The following is a 19,024-nucleotide window of genomic DNA, read 5'->3' on the forward strand; positions in this document are numbered from 1 at the left end:
TTATCTGATTGAATGATGGAGCTCATAAGTATTGATTGCCTTAGCATTTCCATCTCGTATTTCTTAAGTATATCTTTAATAAATTTTTATTTGCTAATGATGGTTCAATCATTCATATTTTTTACACTAAATTTAAGAAAATAGGAAAGGTCTCACATCATGCTCATCTCAAACCCCTCAATCATTATTTTTGAAAACATATTATAGAGATTATTATTTGTTGATCCAAATAATATATCATCAACATAAATCAGAATAATCACTATATCTTCTCCTTACTTCTTTAGGAATAGGGTGGTGTCTACACTCTTCATAATAAAAGCTCTATATAGGAGTAATGTGCTTAGCCTTTCATTCCATGCTCTAGGTGTTTTCTTCAATCCATATAATTCCATCTTTAATTTGAATACAATATTAGGAAATTTATAATTCTTAAAATATAGAAGTTGTTTAACATATACATATTCTTTAATCACACAATTTAGGAAGTATCTCATAACATCCATCTAATACAACTTGAATCCTCTAAAGTAAGCAAAGACTAATAGCACTCTAATGGCTTTTAATATAGCTAGTGGGGTAAATAACTCTTCAAAATCAATTTCTTAGACCTAATTGTACCCCTTAGCTACTAATCTAGTCTTATTTCTAACAACTATCCCAGAACATTCATTTTATTCATAAAAACCCATTTAGTTCCTACAACGCTATGATCTTTAGGTCTACTAACCAACTCGTAAACATCATTCCCAAAAAATTGACTCCATTATTCTTGTATAGATACGATCCATAATTCTTCAAATAAAGCTTGATCTACATTTGAGGGTTATACCATAGAGAGAATAGTAGAGTGGCTAACCTCCTTTCTAAATCTTTGCCTAATTCTTACTCCAACTGTTGGATCTCCTATGATGTGCTCCTTAGGATGACTAGATGAATATCTCCAATCTCTAAGAAATGAGTTTTAAGGCTCTACTATATTTTCTAGGTCAATATATTCTACTTATTAAGTGACCTCAACCACTTCTTCTTCTTCTTCTTCTTCTTCTTCTTCTAACTTAGACTCAAAAGATTTATAAGATTCATCAACTAATATATGTGTGTCCTCCTCTACCACTGATGTACTCTTATTGAAAACTCTATTGGATTTTCATACAGCTGAATATCCTAGGAAAACTCCATCATAATATTTAGGATCAAATTTTTCTAATGTAGATTTTCTATTCTTTAGAATGAACACCTTACATCCAAAGACTTGAAGGTGAAAGAGATTGGGAGTCCTTCCTTTGAGTAACTCATAGGGTGTCTTATTGAGTTTGGATTTGACATTAACCCTATTGAAAACATAATAAACATTATTCACTACTTCTGCCCAAAAAAACTTTGGAAGTGATTACTTAGATAGCATGGCTCTAGCAGCTTTTACCAAGGTTATATTTTTCATTTCAGGAACCCCATTCTACTGAGGGATTCTAGGAGCTAAAAAAAATTATGTTATATACCTAGCTCCTTATTGATTGATTAAAACTTTCCATTTTCAAAATTCTCACCATTATCACTATAGATATTTAGGATCTCACAACTTATTTTTTTAATCAATGTAGAGAATGTCCTTAATTCCTCGAATGTTCATTATTATGCGATACAAATCTAACCTTGTAAATCTCGAGTAATCATCAAGAATCACATATTCATATGTTTTCTTACCTAGGCTATTAGTGTTAACCAATCCAAATAAATCCATGTGAAGGATATCTAAAGGTCTATAGGCGGTGAGGTCATTAATGGAGTGAAATGAAGTTTTTATTTTCTTTCCTAATTTATAGGCATCACAAAGGTGGTCCTTAGAATATTTTAGTTTAGGCATGCCTCTAACTAGGTCTTTTAGGTTTTTTTAAGGATTTTCAAGCTTGCATGGCATAGTTTCCTATGACAAAGCTAGGATTCATTACTAATTATTTTCAAGCATTGAGAACTAGCATTTTCAATATAATTTAAATCAAACATGTAAACATTATTAATTCTCCTTCCTTATAAAATAATATTACCATTTAAACTAATCACATAACTAGTTTATAAGAATTTAATATAAAAACATTTATCACACAATTGATTGATGCTAACTAAATTATATTTTAGGCCATCTACTAGAAAGACATTTTATAAAAATAAAGTTCTTGGATTTACCAATCATACAAGAACCTATCACTTTCATAGTAGTATTGTATCCAAGTGTAACCTTGCCTCCTACCCTGGCCTCCAGTGTGATGAATTACTTCATGTATTCAATTATGTGCCTTGAGCATTCGCTATCTTAGTACCACATGCTCTCAGTAGGCCTTTTATGAGAGCATTTCTACAAAGCCAATCATTTATTAGATTTAGAAACCTAAGTGAGTTTGGGTTCCACCTTATGCCTTGATAAATGACTTGCATACATGATATGCTGTGGAGCAACTGATTTGGGTTTCCACACTAGATGAGACTTACGATGTATTGTGTATGTGTGGGCTATATGATCTAGCATGCTACAAGAATGACACCTAACACCGAAGAATGGATTCACTAATCTATGTGGGTTGTGTTGTCTCTTCATAGGGGTATATGATAGATGTCTTGATGTTAGGTTATACCACTGTGTAAATATAGGTGGTGTTCTAATTTGTTTATGTGCATGAATTTTTTCTCTTAAAAATCGATTCATAATTTCAAGACATACAGCTTTTAATTTTATTGCATGCTCATTACTATGTAATTTAGATGCATGTCTCTAATTATTTGTATGAATTTTTATCTCAAGATGCCTTGACTTCAAGGTTTCATTTGTATTTTTTTTTTTTTTTTGAAAATATGCTATTGCATTAAAAAGTAAGAGAAAAAAATTACAACCAACTCAAAAAGAACCTAAAGCATCACATTCCTCCTTCAAGCAATACAAGAATGAAGGAAGAATCTTAACATCAAAAAGATCAAACCAAATAAAGGAATTATACACTCCCAAATTAGCACAAATATCTGCTAATTGTTACATTCTCTATCACAAAATGAAAACAAAACTTGGTTGAAATTTCGTAAGAAAGCAAAGTTATCATCTATTCTTCCTTTGTTTTTCCACTTCTTCAAATTATTTTGAAGTACTTTAATAATATTTAAGTTATCACCTTCTATCATCATACCTTGATATTTGTACATCCAATCTTGCATAATGTTCATTAGGCAGTAAACAGCCATTAACTCCACTTGAGAAATATCCCAATGCACATATTCAGCTCCAAATGCTAACAAAAACCGACCCTTATCATTCCTGACCACACCTCCAATCCCAGCCAAGTTGTTACATTTTAGTGCAGCATCTACAGGAGGATGCCAAGAATTAGACAGCTCGCACTGGTTGACATCTCAGTTGTCTGAGGGACGATTGATAAAGTTGCTCACCGTAGTCAAAGAAACAAATTTTGTAGCTATGGTAATATCTGAGGCTTCCACTCATTCATGTATCAGCTTACATCTACTTTTCCAAACCAGGAAAATAGTTGTACAGTATAGATTAGCTATAAAGGATTTTTGATTTGCATACCTCTTTAGCTCATCCAACCAGTTTTTGAAATCTTTGAATAATGGTATTTGAAATCCCCATTCGTTTAGCAGCCTTATAACTTTATGAATTTTAATACAGCTCCCCGCTAAATGCCAACAGTCTTCTTCTACGTGACATCCTCTCGGACAAGCTGCATCTCCACGCAATTTTCTTTTTACCAGAAAAACGTTCAAAGGAATTGCTTCATTATAAAGATCCACCAAAAGAGTTCTACTCTCGGTCTCAATTTCAATTTCTTCATCCATTTCCAATGGTTAATCTCTGTACTCCGTTCCAACAAGGCTTCAAATGACAATGCTGCAATAGATTTCCCTGAATTATTTTTTTTTAGTTCCAATTGATCACTGTTGCTATCAGTTTCAATCGGAATTTGGATGATAAGTTCCACCAGTTGTTCTCCAAAGAATACTTGTAATAGATTTATATTCCACCCTCCATAAAAAAAAAAATTACATAAATTGTAATTGGAAGGCTCTATATTATTTACAAATGTAGGCCATTTAGAGAAACTTTTGTCAAGGACCCATGAGTCAAGCATCCAATTAATGGATTGTCCATTAGAGATATTCCACCACATAATGTTCCTAGAAAGAAAGCTCCTATGGTAATAATCTTCCAAGTAGTAGAGCACGCACTCTTCACCAGATCATTCCAAATATCATTTCCATATTTGATTCTAGGTATCTTGTAGAGCAACGAGTCATTCTTCATGAAGAAGTCCCAAGCAAATTTTGCTCGAAGAGGTCCAACCTTTGAAACCGTAGAAAATAGCCCACGTCCTCCTTCATCTTTTGGCTTGCAAAGCAGCTCCCAAGAAGCATAGTGCAGCCCAAAACTACTTTTTTTAATTCCACAAGAATCCTCTACACATCTTGTAAATTCTTTAAGAATACTCAAAGGAACCAAGGAAAGAGAGGATAAGAACATCGGGAGAGCTAGAAACTCAGATTTAACCAAAATAAATTTTCCCTCCAAAGAAATACAATGCTTCCCCCAAGTGTTAAGTTTATTGGCAGCAGATTCCATCAGGTTTTGGAAGTCAGAAGCAACTAATCTCCTTAAGGTTAGATTCACACCAAGATATGTTATCTCATTAACAACTTTGTACTTGAGAATTCTACCAACTTTCTTCTTAATTCCAATTATGGTGTGTTTACCAAATATTAACATAGATTTGGAATGATTGACTCGTTGACCCGACCACTTGCAATATAAAGAAATAATGTTCTTAAAATCCTTAATCTTCTTCACATTAGCTTCCGAGAAATGTAACACATCATCGGCGTAAAGCAAGTGTGAAATCTTGGGTGCATTAGGAGTAACAGAAATACCAAAAAAATTCATCTTCAGGTTTATAGCATCCGACAAAATTTGGGAACAAAGGATAAATAAATATGGAGACAAGGGACAACCATGTCTAAACCACATTTGCCAAAGATCCAATCCGATTTTTTCCCATTAATTAAAATGCAATATTTTGGATCACAAATGCATTGCATTAAAAGATCCCTAAACTTATTAGGAAAATTAAAATGTATAAGCACTTTCCTTAGAGTTTGCCACCCCATGTTGTCATAAGCTTGCTCCATGTCCAACTTGATAGCCAAGAGTCCTTTCTTAGCTTTAAAATACCAAAATTTGTTGAAGACTTCCTGAGCCAGAAGAACATGTTCCGACAATGATCTGCCTCTGATAAAAGTAGCTTGTTCTATAGAAATGAATTTGTGAATAGCACTCTCCATTCTATTCAAAGGCATCTTTGCCACAACTTTATAAATAGTCATGCAAAGGCTAATTGGCCTAAAATTAGAAACCACCTGAGGATCTTCGATTTTAGGGATTAAGACAATCAATGTTTCCTTCCATGAATGGTGTATAATCCCGAAAGAAAGAAACTTACTTACTTCTTTCCAAACATCCTCTTAACAATTATCAAAAAGTCTTTGACAAAGGAGAAGGTGATCCTGTTTAAACCTGATAAAATGTTTAAACCGGCCTTGACCACCACCTCTTGCAATTCTTCCATAGTAAATTCTGCTTCCATCTTTTTGCAGTTATCTTCCCCCAAGGTATTAGAAGGATTCGACCAGCCTTTCAATAAGCATTTCCTATACTTCCACTTTTGAGTAAAAAAATCTGAGAAAGTTTTCTGGATTTCAGCCAATTCTTCAGTAGTTGAACCTTGTTGTGTTTTGATATGACTAATCCAATTCTGATTTCTTCTAGAGTTAGCAAACACATGAAAAAAGGAAGAATTGATGTCACCATGTTCCATCCATTTTGCTTTAGCACGTTGCCTCCACCAAGAATTGAGTCGAGCCAATGTAACATTGAGTTCAATTACTTTAAATCTAAGAATGTGTAGTTTTTCTATAGATAAACCTCTTTCAGCTTCCTCCAATTGAATTTCCAATATCTCCTTCTTCAACTTATCCCTTACTAAGTTTAGATTTTTAAAATTAGCTCTACTCCAAAAGAAAAGAGCTCTAAGGGCTCTTTTAAATTTCAAGTTGAGAGAATTGACCGGATCCATACCACTGTCCTTATTTCATACTTTCTTCAACAAAGCAGGAGCCCGATGGTAGGAAGCCCACACATCTTCATAATGAATTCCTCTACTATAAGTCTCCACAGGTTTAAAGATTTCTAAAAGAATAGGATAATGATCCGAGGCTATCCTTGAGAGGTGTTTTACCTGGGCCAGATGAATAGCATTCAAAGAAGTAGAATTAATAAGACATCTATCCAATTTCTCTAAAATACGAGCTCCTCCAGATTTATTATTGCAGCAAGTGTATTTGGGACCCATAAACTTCACATCATGTAGATCATTATGAATCATGAAATTTTTCATATCCATAGAACCTTGAGACATGATGAATTTCTTTCCCCCTCTTTTTTCTTCCTGAGAAAGCACACAGTTAAAGTCACCACCAACGACCATATGAAAGTCAACAGAACAATGTTTCTCCAAACATTCCCATAATCCTTTCCTTATTACAGCTTTTGGACTTGCATAGACTGATGCCACCTTCCAGCAACCCTTATTAAGGATTGTTAAATTTCCAATAATCATTTGTGAAGGGTGTTCAATCACCGAGAATTCAGCTACATCTTTTCTCCATAATAACATCAATCCACCGGAGAGACCTTCAGAAGGTACCACAAAGGACTCACAATTCTTTCCCAACAAATTTAAAATAAGAGAGTTATCTACCAAACTCAACTTTGTTTCCAACAAGCCTACAAAAAAAGCATTGTTGTCTTTCACCAACTCCTTGAGATATAGAGCGGCCTCCACTTTCTTGGCCCCTCTACAATTCCAAAAAGCCAAGGAAGTCATTATTTAAGAATGAGGGTGGGACCCCAAATCTTCTTAGATTTTCCTACTTCCAACTTCTTAATTTGAACAATAATATTTGAAGAACCAAGTGATTTACGTTCTTTCAGTAGCTTTGTCTTTTTTTTTTCCAGAGGATTCCGTTGAAGGTTCCTTCTTTGATTCCTGCCTCATCACTGGCTTCTCACAAGCTGGAAGGTCTAAGTTACCATTGCTGCCCCACTCTTTGTCCAGAATTTCCCCTTCCTTAGTACCTTCTTCCTTCCATATGGCCTCTACTCCTGAATTATCTTTATCAGCAACATCACCATTTACAATCAATAAGCTATCAGAAATAGAATAAGGAATACCTGAGTTCGCAAGCAATCCATCAGGATCTGCTTGAGTTCGCAGGCAACCCACCATAGCAAGTTTAATTGCTGAAAATTGGCCACCATCTATTGTAACATTTGCATCTACTGTATTGTATCCAGAAACAACCACCTTGTTTTTACAATCAAGCTCCAACAAAGTCGTTCCTTGAGCCGGTTTGTTATTCACTTCCAACCCACTCTTGTTGTTAAGCATTTTTACACCCTCTTCCTCCACGTTATTAGCAGCTAAACTTTTATCTTCATTAGATTTCTGGTTTTCTTTCTTCCTTATAACAACAATTTCTTTCTCTGGGTTGACCAACTTCTGAACTGGCTGATAAATCTTTTTAAGATATCTCTTATTCATTACACCATTTGTTTTAGGATTGTCAGCAATAATTTTTTGTTGGTTGAACCCTCTACCTTTCTTACGATTTACCATAACCCAAGGACCGTAAGAAGTAGAGTCCATTACCTCAGCCTCCTTAACAAAACCACCTTCCACTCCACCTTCAATGCTGTCCACCTTCTTCTTCAAATGAACATTACTATTCTTATTGCAATCCTCCTCCTCATGACCAATCCTTTCATAATGGAAACAAAAGGATGAAATTTTTTCATATTCAACTCTTTAAAAAAATCTTCCTGAAATACTATCAACCCAAACACCTAACAGAAGCCTTTGGTCAATCTTCACCCTTACACAAATTATAGTAAATTCTCTTCTCCCCCATTGGATTAAGTTATCATCCAATATAAGAGGATTGCCAATCCAGGATGAAATAATTGCAATGTTTTGTTTATCCCAGCAATGTAGAGGAAGCTGAGGCATCCTGATCCAAATTGGCGAAGTTAAACCCTTCATAGATGACGTTGAAAAATTTGGATTCCATTTTTTCATGCCTATAATGTGATCATTGACAAACCAGGGTCCCCCTAAAAGTACTGCCTCCATCACCTCATAATCATTTAATGAGCACAAAAACTAGCCTTCATCGATTGTAGTAAAATGAAATTTGCCAAGCTTATTCCATTGTCTTCTAACTTCCCACGCAACCAAGTGTGGAGGCATCTCCTTGCCAAAAACTTTAATTACCAATGACTTCACCAACCTATTGGCATTAATATTTTTAGATTCTTCACATAGTTTCACTGCCTTACCATCATTAGACATGACAACATCTTCTTCCTTAAAGTTTAACTTGATGTAAGGTTTAGTAATTCCATTACTTATATTCTGCTCATGGGATGTCTTTTTTAGGCAAAACACTAATAACCTTGTCCGCAAATGATACTTCCTTATCAACCAGAGCAGATTTGAAACAAGGTGGATTAGCCTTTTCTCTACCGGGATGTAAAGGACTAGCCTGGCAATCACTTAAATCAGCTGAAGCACATTTCCTGACTTCCAACAAATCCAAACTTGATTTCACCTGATTACTCCAAACTATAGGGTCAACTCTGCTGAGATGCGTAGCAGTATTTCTCTCTGATGCACCAGGCAACTTTTTAGAGAAATGAATTTCTATGCTCACTGAATTTAAGGAATTCGCGTTTATCTTGCTGCCAGGAACAGAGATTGCACTTGAATTTCCAAAGCGATTCATAAAAATTTTCATTCCCGAAGTGGAAGCCCCCGGATCTGGAGAGAACTTTTGAAAATATGATAGGTCATCAGTTTTACAGTTAGCTGTCAAAATCACCTTCTTTCCCTCACCTTCCACCAGAGAAATCTTATCTTGTTACTCAACAATCTTTTCTTAAATGACCAGCTCACCTCTTGACCTTCGACGACAATCGATTTCTTCTTGACATCCCACAGCTGCTTGAAGATGCTGGAGATCAGAAGACTCTGACGATGTCAAAGATGACCCGCAGTCATCTGCCGCCATGGTCACCCAGTTTTCCACAAACGACGATGAAAAAATTGCGAGGCAAAAATTTTAAAATTAATGAACTTTCTCTCACTAGAAATTGCAGACATCCTCTCACTAGAAATCGCATATGCTCTCTCACTTCTGTTGGTTTCATTTGTATTTGTTAGATTAATATGCTTCTTTTTTAATGTATCAAACTCTTCAAGTAAAGACAAGTGATTACTATCTAAATTAGAATATTAACCAATCTGACAATTATGCTCTTTTTATAAAGTAGTAAAATCATTGTATAATCTTGCATACATATTTTTGAGCTTTCTATATGAATCATAATTTTTGTTTTCAGGTACGATAAACAGTTCACCATAAATAGCTAACATACCTCATCTTGATCTAATTTGTCACTATTATCATTAGCCATAAGATATAGATTTTTTACCTCCTCCTCAGCTTCTTATTCAGATGATTCTGAGGCAGAGTTAGCCAAAAACACCTTATATGCCTGTTTCTTCCCTTTTTTGAAATTTTCCTTTTCTTCACTCTTCACCTTAATCGAGTGAGCTTTATATTAGGGCAGTCTTTTCTAAAGTGGTCTGGTTTTTTGCATAGTTAGAAACAAATGATAATAGATGATGATTTAAAAATTTTATTTGTTTTACCTTTGTTTCATTACTGATGACACTTTTGTTTTCTTCTTAGAATGTTTTTGAATTGACATGTCATCAATGTTATGTTATTTTCTTCCTCAACTATAGAGATGTCATTTCCTAACTCATTTGTTTTCAGTTCAACCATTTTTTTTATTTCTCTTATCTCCTACCACCTATAATCTCTAACTCACTCCTTGTTCATAGGAAATTAATGAGGCCAAAAAGTTATCTATTAAACAAATATTAAGATATTTTGATTCATAAATTATAGTAACTTTAGCATCATAATTACTAGTTAAATGTGAATAATTTTGATCATTTTCTCACAATTTGAAAGCTCTCTACCTAAAGCATGCAGAGATGTCACGATTTGTGTAAACCTAGTGTACATGTCTGAAATGGTTTCATTAAGTTTTAAGCAAAAGAGTTCATAATCGTGAAATAGAATATTCAACCTAAATTGTTTAACCTCAATAGTTCCTTCATATGAAACACACAATTTATCACAAATATCCTTGCCAATGTTACCTATAGAGACTCTCTTGTAATTTTCAGACTTAAGAGCACAAAAAAAGTAGTTTAAACATTTTGCATTTATTGTACCTAGGTCTCTAATCTCATTGATTCACTCATTAAATGGTATCTCAATTTTGATGCATTTAATAAAATGAGAGGGTACAAAATATTATTTCTCTACTAAAAACCATATGCAAAAATTAATAAATAGCAAAAAGGTACACATGCAAAATTTTCAAAAATTAAGTGGTATATTATCAAATAAATGTGGATGAGTTATAAAATATCCTTTTATGGTGTTTCTATTATGAAATTTTTCATGAATTAATTTGCTTATGGTTTTGTAAAACACTCTTTATGAGAACCGCTATAATACAAATTGAAAGTTCGATGTAGGATATTAAGCCTAAGTGGATCCATAGGTACACCAAGAGAGGGGGGGGGGGGGAATTGGTTGTTTTAAAAAGATGCAAAGGGGGGGGGGGGGGGTGAATTGGTTGTTTTAAAAAACAAACTGATTGCTTTAAAATACAAACCTTATATTTTGGATATTTCAATAATAAAAACATAAGCAATATAATTTGCCTAATGTGGAAGCTAATAAATTTATCAAATGTTACAATAATGGTGATAATAATCTAATCAATATAATACAATAACAATCACAATTTTTTTATAAGCAATTATCATAGAAATAAATTGTAAAAAAAAATATAGTACAGAAAATAAAAATCAAAATTATCACACTAGAATTTTAGAGTGGTTCTGTAACATAATGACCTAAATAGATTCCACGGAGTCCTCCTCTCTAGGTATTGAAATAAACTTTTAGTATCACTCTTTTAGTACCCATAATTAGGCAGAGAAGTCCTTAAAATCATTTCACCAACCTGGTGTAGAAGAGAAACTTGACCTCTTTTAATAGTTCTATGTCTATAACTGAAGATATTTTTAAGTTTACAGATTTTAGTTTGTCTAGGTATATAAAAATAATGAACTAAGTTCACTCCCCATAGTGTTCTTTGAGTATTGCACTAAACCTTTAGTGTCCCTCTTTTAGCCCTCACAATTAGGCGAAGAAGCCCTTATAATTTTTTCACCAACCAGGTGTGATAGAGAAACTTAACCTCTTTTGATAGTCTAATATCTGTATCTGCAAATGTTTTTAAGTTTGGTAATTTTAGTCTATCTAGGTATGTAAAATTTTAAGTATTTTATTTATTTTCCCTAATTTTATATGCTATATTAACAAAAATCATCCTTATAAATTTATTGATGTCATCTATAGCTATGCCTTTTACATGCCCTTTGAGGTATGTAATTTGACAATATAGTAATAAGATAAAGAGTTTGATTTATTATATTTGATTATTGTATTTATACATGTAATATTACATATGATGTCCATTTATTTTGTTTGTGTTAATGAATTTTGAAGCAATTACACGCACAGGTGGGCATGTAGAGTTTTGGGGATATTATTTTTGAGCTTCTAAATGGATGTTCTATTTTGTGTGGTGAAAATAATATTCAAGTATTTCAATTCTTAACTATTATATATTCCTCTAATGATTAACTTTTATAATTTTTATTTATGAGGGTCATCTTGATATTTTTAGCTTTTAAGGAATATAAGAGACAACATACCATTGCCTTTCTAATATTGTTGTCCTTCAATTTCATTTTTATTTGATTGATATATGCATAAGGGCTTCAAGATAAGAATCAAGGTTCATAGTATTCAATGAGTTACAAAATTTCAATCAGACATGTTTCACTCATGTTTATGAAAGTTTCTAATATTACAATATTCATTTTATATTTTGATGAATTCTATAAGCTCAAATTTTTAAAATGATTGAGAAAAATGTCCAAAATTTTACTATTACTAGGAGATATGAGGCATAAAAAACCTAATTTTTATAATAGTTAAGATTCAACAAATATCTTGGTTAACGTTTTTATTATTTCATCTTCTATTTTGGTTGAACTATTAAGGGACTAGTTTATGCATTCAATTGTAGTTTAAGGTCCTATTGGTAATAGAAGAGACATTATTCTTGCTTTTAGGTGTTCTTTTATAACTATAAAAAATGTGAAAAGTTATTTAATAAGTAATGACCATCTTCCTGCTCACATGATATTCTATAAGAATCTAATTATTGGTTAAAATATTTCTTATTTTTGTGTTAAAATATTATTTGTATCATTTTTAGTTTCTAATTGCTATAGTGTGGTGCAAAGGTATTATGAATGATAAGCATTTTTGGCATGAGCAATATTCCTATGTTATAACACATTAACAAAGGAAGGAAGATTGGTTGAGGGGGTATTCTAGTTTCTCCAGGTGAAAGTTGCTGATAAATGTTATTTAGAAGCTTGTGGGTGTTGAGTCCACACAAGAGCAAGTGCAAATCTTCTGAAATTGTTAGGAGATAACTATACATTTGAACAATAATGTTTGGAATCATCAAAACTACATAAGTTGCATAAATATAACTCATTCAAATAGCAACTATTTAAACAGTGGGGGCTAACAAGAGAGAGCGCATTACCCAATTGAGTATCTAAAAATTCCAAAATGAAAGCATAATTGTGAAATCCCACCATACTAAACTATATGGAAAATTTTTTCATGCATTTCCATTACCCAAATACTAGCTTGTAGATTGTTAACGAGATTAACCTAGACATAAGCTTTTGCATAAGCAGTTCTTACCCACATTTTATTTTGGGCATTTACTGAAAACATTTTTGTAAATTGGTTTACTATGTGTTTACCAATCACATGGGGAGGTAGAGCTCTTCACTCTTGCTCTACTAAAGTTGGTGCTTTGAGATCCAAATTCGCCTGGAAATATATGATTGATAAAGACTCCTTACTACACAAAGTCATCTACCCAAAATATGGAAATATGCTGGAAAAGGTAGATAAGAAAAAATTAGGATCTCCTGCTTGGAAAATCATAATGAGGGGAGGCAAATCATTAAGGCCATTTATTAGATGGAAGGTGGCCAATGGGAATGACATTGATGTCTTCAATGATAGTTGGATCTTAGACAAAAGCATTAATAAGTGGCCAGCCTTTATTACTCCTCAAGATGGTAGTAGATTTTTTTTTCCCAATCTCTTAGACAATGGAAGTTGGAATGTGGAGCATATGAGAAGAATAATGGGGGAAGATCTTGTAAATCTTATCATACAGACAAATATTCCAAGTGGCCTAGTTAAGGATAAAATGGAACTCTTATTCTAGAATAATGGAAGATCCTTATCATATATGGTTTTTGAGAACTCGGTGAACCATTCTCAGACTGATCAATTTTGGAGCTGGATCAAAAAAGCTAAGCTTAATCCAAAGGTGGAGACATTATGGTGGAGGATTTACAATAATGGCTTGCCTTCAAATGTCTTCCTTAAACATAGAAGATTGCAAAGGAATAAACTTTACCCGAGAAGCTGTAATGCTGTCGAAAATAGAGATCACATAACAGCTAAATGTCAGAAGCTGAAGGAAGTTCTTAAACAAATCAAGGAAGGAGACTTTACTTTTCAGGAATTTGATTTTTTATCAATTTGCCGTAAGTATCTATCTCTTCTAAATACCTTTATGATTAATCTTTATTGTACTGTGGTGTACTTAACATAGAAGTCTAGAAATAATCTTATACATTGTGGGAAGGAAGATAGCTCATTATCAATTGCTTCAAATGCAATAAGCTATGCTTGAATTTCAGTTCAAGGGATTAGTAGAATCTCAGGTATATGGGATGTCAACCAACCTTCCATATTGTCTTATCCTCATTGGTAGCCGCACCCCCCCTCTCTTTCTACTCACTTACTCTCTCACTCTTTCTTCCTCTCTCTCTCTCTCTCACACACACACACATTCTCTTCCTCCCTCTCTCTCTTTTCACTCACTCTCTTAGTCTTTCTTCCTTTCTCCATCTATCTTATTACCCCTTCCTCTCCATCTTCCTCCCTCTCTCCTTCTCTCTCTCTCTCTCATTATCTACTAAACTAAAAAACAAGCTACTTAAGAAGGAAAGCTATGAGCACTTTTACATGCAAAACCGTAGTATACTAAAAAAAATTAGGGTAGAAGACACTAGTGTCGGGCGGTGGGGTGTGTAACTAGTCTAATAGGAAATTAATAGCTAAAGTAGGGTAAATCCCAGTTAAATTAATGCACGCAACCTTCCAAAGAGATTTATGAACCCTCCCAAGGGGAGCAATAAATCCTTCATAGTGGAGTAATCAACCTTTTACGTGCTACGGGCCACCTTGCTTGTTGGGATAGGTTGTATGACCCACCACAGGCTGTTTCCAAGGAAGCTATAAGACCTGCTGCTTGGGATACTTTCAATGAAAGCCGTAAGCCCTGACCCCAAACCCAAACATATGGGATACTTCTAATAGAAGTTGTAAGACCCTCTATATGGGTTACTTTTAATAAAAGCTATAAGACCCAACTTCTCAAAACTCTGGGCTACTTCTATACAATTTTGTAAGACTCGCTATAGATGTTACTTCAATAAAAGCCGAAAGTCTCAATCCAAATCCAAACATACGGAGAATGCCTAAATGAAGTCGCAAAACCTAATCAAAATCTAAATTGGGGGAAACTCCTAAGCGGAGCCGCAAGTTTCAATCTAAACTAAATACCTAACTTTTATCCACTTCAGTTTACTTGGGATCCCTGAGAGGAGGCAACCCATTGTTGTTAATCAGATTCCCTTGACACTATATTTAATAGTTGTTAGTGTTGGTAGGCATAAACCTATGGTATATCTGGGATGACGGAACCATGAGATCTTGATTGGGTTTACCTCTATCAACCAAAACTAAAATTTAAATTGTTGCACATCTAAACATTTATTTATCCTTAATATAGAGTTCTTTTCTACACATTAGAAAGGGTAATTAATTATGGTGACTTTCGCTCTTAGGAAGTGGAACCTCAGAACTAAATAAACACTGATGTCGATCATCATGGAAAATCTGGTTAATTTAAAATCCATTCTACCACAAGGAACATGGGACCTAAAGCTTGCAAAAGCAGGGTTCGCGCCGTAGCAACGTATATTCCTTATCAAACAATGACCCCACCCTTGTTCATTTATTTTAATTCATTTACAATCTTCCACTCCAAGCTATAGTATTTTTTTTTTATTTTACGATCTTCCACACCGAGCCATATCTTAGCATAATTAAGGTTTCCATCAACTCTTAAATTTATTAGCTCCTACCACACAAATGGTTGATTTTTTTCTTGAATTATGATAGCGTCCATTCTGACTTTATTTTTTAATAATGACCTTCCTTGATGATCATGCCCATGATAAAAGAAAGCAATTCACCTAAAATTTTGTGGTTTCTTTGATTCCTTAACTTTCCATTTTATTTATCTCCCTAATTCAACTTCATCAATAATTGCTATGTTATTCCTCTACTTATATTTCGTCCTATTGCAATTTATCTTCTCCTTTTTATTTATTTGATGCATTTCTAATGAAGAATTTTGAAGCGATGCTATTAAGTTTTGAAATTAATAAAAAAAAAACTATAACATTTCATGCGATGATGAGTTATAAACATTCTTGAAGTTGATGTTCAGTGGATGGTAGAAGCTCAGTCTCAAGGGCTATTTTCGATGCTTCAACTATCTATTAAAAAAGCCTATAATGAGTTGAGTCAATGCAAGAACCTTACATATGGTCTTTATTGACCCTTAAAAAGCATGGTTGCTTACCACAAGAAATGATTTGTAGTGGGATAAAAGCAACGGGCGACAAATATTTGTGTTTAATAAAGATAAGTATTATGGATAAAGACTAGTATTCAAAGTTTCTATGAATTGATTTAAGTAGTTTCCATTCATAGTGGAGTTATGAATTTGCTTACAAAATATAAAGGTTAAATTTATTGGGTATATTACTATCGAATAAAATGTTAATATGTGAAACTTATTTTAAAATAAGTTCAATATTAGAACAATGGAGGTAAACCTTTAATGCTAAGAGGCTCAAATTGATAAAGGAAATACTAAATGCATGATTTGTGTTGGTATCTTCTTCTTTCAGGTTAGCTTGGCAATCTGTGGGCAATGGGTGGAAATCCCTTTTAGGTTTTATGTGAAGGAAATGCTTGCAAACTTAGAATATCTTTCATTTTTTTGTTGATGTAGATTTAGAAATATGATTAAAAATTTCTATATTTGTCTTAAAAAGATTTTGATGTAATAAGTATGTAATTAATAATTTTTATAGCTAGAAATTGTCTAGCATAATCTAGAATTTTGTTGTATAAACTAGAGTATTATGTCCTAAATTATATACATTGAAAATGATTTCCCATTTATTCATGGAATCAGAGCTTGGGGAAAAAGGATTCACAGTATTTTCTGATGTTGCCAGGAAATTGTCTTTTGTAGTTTATCCTTTTAGGCTATTGTTCTAGTAGCCTTGAAGAGTGCCCCAACTAGATTCCACTATTGTCTTCATTACTGCCATCACCCAATAAAAAAGATTCAACTCTTAACCAGCTACCTCAATTATCTATATTCACTACAACCAACTTTTTATTCAAGAATATTATCGTGTAATCACTATATAATTAGAAAATTTCATATGTAAAAATTATCAACCATAATTAGAATTATGCTATATTAAAAATCGTAATGAAATATAGAAATCCACATAGAATTCTAGTAATGCCACTCTCTTCATAATATTATTTCTCTAAGAAATAAAAGGTTCTTGGTCATTTTTTCATATTGTCTAGAAGTCTCCACATACTTTATTCCTTCCAAGAAGGTGAATCACAATCTGCATTCGCTTGGTGTCAACTTCTTTGCTAACACCCAATAAACTAATTCATCGCTTGAGTTGTTGCCTCCAATATCTGCTTAACAATAAATAACTTTCAACTACTATATGCACCTCAAACACCGTTGGATCCCACCAAATATCAAAAACCAAGACATAAACTTTTTTCTTAAAAATATACCTTTATGTTTGAAGTTATTAACTGATAAAAATGCTCTAAGTAAACATTAGTGGGCGAATTCTAAGACCATCGATATTCAATTAAATTGAATGGGACAAATGATCTTTGTCAGTCTTTAATTTTGAAAGCCTTTCTCAAAAAAAAAAAAAAATGAAAATGAAAAAAAAAAAGTTGGGCAAACTTATTGACCTTCATATAATACAAAGATGGTCTAAATTTTGCTATATGGGAAGTAGAAGATTACGGAAATCACTTTATCTAAATTTAGAATTTACTGGTATCAATATGAATCATTGAGTACAATATTTATATATAGTAGTTATTGCTTAAAATTTGTTTACACTCTAAAATAAGAACCACATTTAAATCTTTATACTTCATTTATTATCTTTTTTTCATATTGTTGGGTTTCACTCATCTATATCATAATTGATTTTTTTTTAACTACTATTTTATGCCATTCTAGCTTATTTATCATGCAAGCTCCTTAACATCTCCTATCTATGGTTAGATCAAAAATTTAGTTAGGCACAACACGCATATATATTTTTTCATAAGAAACAAGACCTCATTTTACACCAAGAAAAAGAATGAAGTTTATTTTATTTAACTAAAATGATATCCATGATGTGTAATATATATATATATATATATATATATAGTTAAAAGAGTGAAGCCAAACAAATAAATGAAAAACTTATGTATCATGTCGTTGGATTATATTTTTTGTTCATCATCACTCTTCTATTTAGGACTCACTCTATGAAATCTCCTTCATTCACATTTAAGAGTTTTAACTGAGATCTTGAACTTATTTGTGCAAACCATTTTGCATAATTTTTTAGGGTTGTTATATTGTTACCTTTTTCCTTCTAAATCCATCCACATGAATTTATTCTTTTTTTTTTTTGCGAGATTAAATCTCTTATTAAGATGCCTGTGAGTAAATGTAGTGTAGAAGCTGTCAAGGACGTAATACCTATATAACATCTGAATCTTCTCAGAAACATTTGCAAGGTAAGAAGATTAATTGGGTTGTTGCATCCCTTTTGCTATTTGATTTTTTTTTCTTCCAAAATTTTCTAATTTGGCATATTGTCAGATGAAGGGGTAAAGAAAGGAAAACTAAATCTCAGGTAGATATTGATTTGTTTTACTCAAGAATAAGTGTTTCAATGTATTTTTATTTATTATTGCATCATATTTATGCAGTAAATATTAAATTTCTTTGTTTTTGGATAGGCATCAATTGATTCATTAACTTTATTTTTATTTTTTTTCTTGGTTTTTACTACCGTGTAAAAAAGCTATTGCATCCATAATCCAATAAGAATGTGAATAGCTTAGATTTTTTTATTGAAGTTACGAAAATTTGATAGTTTTGATTAATTCATTTGACACAAATTATTTATCCTCATCAAATAACAAGTATAATTTCAAAATACTTTTTTTAATGGTGAATCGAAGATTCATTATCATAACTCATAAACAAATGAATGTTTGATTCCTTAGGTGTGAATCATGTAAATTAGGTTGTGGTATCCTAGTTAGGAATTAATTTCACTAATTAGTATATACATGATTAGACTATTAGAAACAATCTAGAACTAATAATTTACATCAATGAATAATTTCATTTTTTTTTAAAAAGCACTCTTGAAATTTCTATAAGATGGTGGTT

Source organism: Dendrobium catenatum, unplaced genomic scaffold (assembly GCF_001605985.2).
Source record: "Dendrobium catenatum unplaced genomic scaffold, ASM160598v2 original_scaffold_132493, whole genome shotgun sequence".
In the NCBI taxonomy this organism is placed as follows: domain Eukaryota; kingdom Viridiplantae; phylum Streptophyta; class Magnoliopsida; order Asparagales; family Orchidaceae; genus Dendrobium; species Dendrobium catenatum.